Source organism: Monodon monoceros, unplaced genomic scaffold (genome assembly GCF_005190385.1).
Source record: "Monodon monoceros isolate NGI ecotype Baffin Bay Population unplaced genomic scaffold, NGI_Narwhal_1 Super_Scaffold_21, whole genome shotgun sequence".
In the NCBI taxonomy this organism is placed as follows: domain Eukaryota; kingdom Metazoa; phylum Chordata; class Mammalia; order Artiodactyla; family Monodontidae; genus Monodon; species Monodon monoceros.
In genome coordinates, this window is record NW_021703778.1 from 63,011,545 (window position 1) to 63,017,344 (window position 5,800).

Sequence of the window (5,800 nt, forward strand, 5' to 3'; positions counted from 1 at the left end):
TCTACCTGACCATGGAGCATCATCCAGCGAGAAATCTCCAGCACAAAACTGCACAAACCACTTTTTTTTTTGCGGTACGCGGGCCTCTCACTGTTGTGGCCTCTCCCGTTGTGGAGCACAGGCTCCGGACGCGCAGGCTCAGCGGCCATGGCTCACGGGCCCAGCCGCTCCGCGGCATGTGGGATCTTCCCGGACCAGGGCACGAACCCGTGTCCCCTGCATCAGCAGGCGGACTCTCAACCACTGCACCTTCAGGAAGCCCACAAACCACTTTTGACACATTCGATCAGTCACAACACCTTCTCCATACACTGCACAAATCTTTTTTGTGTTTCAGTTGCATTTTTACTTTTCTTGAAATAATAAAGCATAATATGCCAAAAATGTTGCTTTTTCCTTTCATCTTCAATATTAAAATGGCTACACAAAAATTCACCAATTTTGATAAGTGTTTTTTTTTAATGCATGCTGATGTGACAGCTGTCACAGTACAACCTAACAAAATTGTTTCGAATGAAGTTAAAGACAACTAAGCGCTACTAGAGCCACCTTACGGAAAAAACAGAATGAACCTTTCGGCCAACCCAATATATACCTATATATTTACACACATACACATACATATGTAATTTAAAGCAAATACTAATAATGGACGTGACTATTTAAGCAGTATTAAATCACCTCTGCTACAAGTCTGCTATCTCATTTATTCATTCCTTCATCAAAATGTATTGAGAACTTGCTGGATTTTTCTGTATACTCCTAAGTCTTAGGTCTTGTTTGTAGATTTCTACCTTGGTCCTGATTCCCAGATCCTCATCTGCTGACCTCCTATTAGAGATGTTTCCCTTCAGACTAAAGTCTCATCTTGTCGTTGGCCTTCCTCGCATGAGACCGGAGCTCTGTTCTGAGCTCTAGGCCAGTGGCTGGAGCCCAGCTGTTTGTTGACAAGGTTTCCAGAGGCTGAAACGTAAGTGTCCAGTCTCTGGCTTTCACCTAGCCCAGATCTGGAGTGCCAGGTCTAGAGCTTCCCTATTGTCCTGGCTCATTTTAAAAAAAATGGACACAGCCTTTATATGGATAGTAAGGTTTGAAAGATATAATATACGAATAGGAAGTTTCTCCAGTTACAAAGCGTTATACAAATGTTAATTTTTATCATGAAAGGATAGGGCCCCAGGTGTAAATTTAGGATGTTGTCAGCACAGAGGTGCTGGAACGTGGCTATGTATGTTCAGCCCAATGAAAACACAGGAGACCACTAACAAACATCCACCTCGTACGTGCAACGTTAAATAGAAACAAGGGCTCATAAATGCACCTTATTCAAAAGCATATGAATACATCTGACAGGTGTACTTAAAGCTTACTTGAAGCTGTATAAAAAGTTTTTTTTAAAGTACAGAAAAGAAAAAGCAAAACTCTGACCAGAAGACACATAGTCTAGTAGACACTATTGGCTGCCTACCCAACGGCCCTTCCAACTTCCCCTATTTCTTGCTGGCAGAGCTGATTCTCATTTCAGAGGCTTAAATGTCAGAAAGGTAGTTTCCCAGCTTTCTTGCAGCTAGGGCATTGGCATGGGACCCAGGAAGTCTTGGCCAGTGGACCTGAGGGGAGGTCTGCTGGTGAAGTTCTGTGAAGTTTTCCTCCCCGATAAAAAGAGAAACATTACCCTTTCTGCCTTTGAACATGGTTACTAACTTGATGTCTGGAGTAGCAGCAGCCACCTTGCTACAACGAGGGAATGAGCGTGAGGACGAGAGACAACGCATGGAAGAGACTGAGCATTAAGACGGAAAGAGCCTGGGTCATGGATGTCACTGTTGAGGGACTGAATTAACCTTCCCTGTAGGCTCCCTGCAGCCTCCACCTTTAGACACGTTTTATGTGAAATGGTAACTGATCTTTTATTTAAGCCACTTTCAGTTAGGTTTTGTATGCTTGCAGCTAAAATAATCCTATTTTTAAACATAATCTTTACATTAACTATCTTAATTTGTTATTGTCCTGGGTATTTGTAAGACCAGTTTCATTCACCCACCATCTTTCTCTGATTGAGACTTTGGCTTGAGGAATAGCTACAGTGTAGTAGAGGTGTTAGCAGGTAATGAGATTATGTATATTATACACCTTAATTTTTAAAAGCCAAGTTCAGCTGGTTCTCCCACTGCACAGGGTAATATTGATTCTGTTTTACAGATCTGCTAAGTAAGGTAGAGTGTGCTGTAGACACCTGCCCAGAGAGAGGGTGTTAAAATTGATATAGAGAATTGTATGTCTCTGATTCGGTTCTGCTGTTAAAATTTCTGATTTATGTAGTTAAAATTACATGCCAAAATACAATGACATGATTAAAGAATATCCTCTCCACTCAAAGCATGCTGCGAATTTTGTTTCAGTTAATTGGAGATACGTGTGTACGTCCAGGGTTTGCAAAGCCCCACTATTTATTTTCTTTTCACCTAAACTGACCCAGGAGATGTTTCTTTCAAGCTTTCATGCAAAAAGGTGAATTTAGTGTACATTTTCAGTGTTGTGTTCTATACGTTAAGCGCACAATGACCATAACTGCAAATTTACTCAAAATCTGATGAAGAGTCTCATTTTTTAGATACTTGCAAGGCTCTTGTTCTGTGATCTCAGGCCCATGCTACTAAGGGCTTTGCCTTTGCAAATGATAAGAATGTTGAACACATTTCATTTCAATGAATACAATTCAACATGAATCTCAAATTCTTTTAGTAAGAAGCCCTAGGACTAATCTATTTTAAAAGTTCTATTGTAGAAATTAGAAAGGAAGTGATTCAATTATAGTAGACTATTTTTCAGGAATATGATCAATGAGCAACAGGTAATGTATTAAAGAGAAAAGATAAACAGCATTTCCCAAATATGACTATTTCCCACATTTTAGAAGTAAAATGTAATCTTGCAGTGACTTGGAAGTACAAAACTAGATATTGTGGAAGCTAACTGAATTATAAATGAAGCAATTATGCTTTATAATATAATCTTACCAGTTTAAGGCTGGAAATTACCGAAGTGCACAAATACACATTAAAAAACAAAAATTGGGCTTCCCTGGTGGTGCAGTGGTTGAGAGTCCGCCTGCCGATGCAGGGGACAAGGGTTCGTGCCCCGGTCCGGGAAGATCCCACATGCCGCGGAGCAGCTGGGCCCGTGAGCCATGGCTGCTGAGCCTGCACGTCCGGAGCCTGTGCTCCGCAACGGGAGAGGCCACAGCAGTGAGAGGCCCGCGTACCGCAAAAAAAAAAAATAAAAAAAATTTTGCATTGCAGGGATTATATTCATTTTTAACAATTATAAAATACAGATAAAAAACAGATAAAAATATAAATAAACATAATCCCATTACTCAGAGATTACAATGTTTTGATATATATTCTTTGACCTCTCTCTTTGTGTCATGTATATTATGATGTACAGCTTCTAAAAAATGGGATATTATAGCTTACATATTGTATTATATACTGATTTTTTAGTTTGAAATCATTTCAAACTTACAAAATTTTGAAAGTGCAATACAAAGAACTCCCTAAACCCACCATCCAAACATCCTATTCAAGTTTTAGCAACTGTATGAATAAATGTTCTTTATACAAAAGGATCTAATCCAGAAATAGACATTGCTCTTAACTGTCAAGTCTTTTTAATATCCTTCATTGTGGGACAGTTCCTCAGTCCTAACTTGACTTTTATGACCTTGACATATGTGAAGATTACAGGTTAGTTGTTTTCTCAACTGTCCCTCTATTTGGTTTTGTCTGATGTCTCCTCATGATTAGATTCAGTTTATGAATCTTTGGCAGGAATATCACAAAGGAATGTTGTGCTCTCTTGCTGCGTTTTATAAGATGGCATACTATTTGATTTCTCCACTACTGGTGACGTTAACTTCTGTCACTGGTAATGTGTGGCAGGTTTTTCCCTATAAAATTACTTGTTTTTCCTTTGTAAGTAGTAAATATTTTGCATGGAGATACTCCGAGATGATATATATATCCCATTTTCCAACTAAATCTCTTCCACTAGTTTTAGCATTTCTTGATGTTTCTTAACGAAATTTATTATTACTATGATAGCTACCAAATGGTGATTTTCTAAATCCATTATTTCTTCTACACTTGTTAGTTGACATTCTACTATAAAGAAGAGATTTTTCTTCATTCATTTATATCAGTGTGGATCCATGGATTTCTATTGTTTCCTATTACTATCTATTTCTATTACTGCCATTAATTATTCTGACCATGAAATTATCCCATATTTAGCCAACGGGAATCCCTGAAAGCTAGCTTCCATGTCCTAGTGACATGTCCATACTGTTCTTTGAGCACTGCCTTACTTTCTGGTACAAGATGTTCCAGGCATATTGTGTACTTCCCTGCTCTAGCCCTGAAATCAGCCATTGCTCCAAGAAGCCCTGCTTCTTCTTTGTGGAGGTTCTTTTTAATGGAGAGGTCTTTTAAGACTTAGGAAGTGGTGTGCTTATTGCTACTGGAAGGTTGATGCTCCCAGACACTCAGGGAAAGATACATTCTGTATAATACATATACATTTACATTTATATTTGGTTTTATGCTTATGCATAGTGAAAGCCATAAATTCACAATATCACCAATTCCAGTCCAATACTGCAGAGTTAATTCTAACCTTCCCTCTTTTCATATTTGTAACTCTCTTTTCTGACGGTGAGAAACCTCTTTCTCTTAATCCATCGCTCAATCTGCCAACCTCTGGCGGGTCAACTTGAGCCTTATTTTTAAAAAAATCTTAATATATTATCTTTCCAAGTCACTAAATAATTATCTACAAGGCCATTTTTAAAGGCTAAATGTTATTCCACTAAAGGTATACTTGACCATTTAGGTTGCTTCCCAGTAATGAATATTCTTTTATCTGAATCTTTATATGATCCATTATTATTTACTATTTCTAAAAGAGAAATTACTGGGTGAAAGGTAAACATATTTTTAAGGCTCTCAATTTACAGTGCCACATTTTATTTTATTAAATATATATTTTTTGGCTGCCCCATGCAGCACGTGGGATCCTAGCTCCCCGACTAGGGATGAAACCCATGTCCCCTGTGTTGGAAGCGTGGAGTCTTAACCACTGGTCTGCCAGGGAAGTCCCATAGTGTCACATTTTGAAGCTGAGTAAAACTGTGTGAAGTTGGATCCCACTTATCTGGAATTTATAATCACTCTTTCATGGGTTGGACTAAAACTGAACTCTGCAGTGGCTAAAAAAAGTGGCAATTACCTCATAAAATGAAAAATATGGAAGAAATATTTACTCAAGAGAGCAAATGGTTCTCAAACCCCTTACAAGCATCTATCTAGTAGCTACTTCCCGAATGTCAGATTTGTTCAAGCCACTTGCTGAGCACTACAGGTTACATAAGGTTGCATTAGATGCCAATTCCTTCCTTCAGAAGTGGCAAGGAAACCATTAAATTAGTGAATTAAAAATCCTTAATTTATTCATCAAAAGAAGCCCCTCTAGGACCTCTGTTTGGCAGGACTTCATTAAGGATTAATTTTCATTATTTAAAAAAATCTTTTAAAGGGCATTTAAAAAAAGTCTATAGTTGAGACTAATTCAGAACAGAATTTTCCTTTATATCCTGTAGTACATTTTTCTTATTAGAACATCATAGAGTACATTTTTTTTTTTTTTTTTTTTTTTGCGGTACGCGGGCCTCTCACTGTTGTGGCCTCTCCCGTTGCGGAGCACAGGCTCCGGACGCGCAGGCTCAGCGGCCATGGCTCAG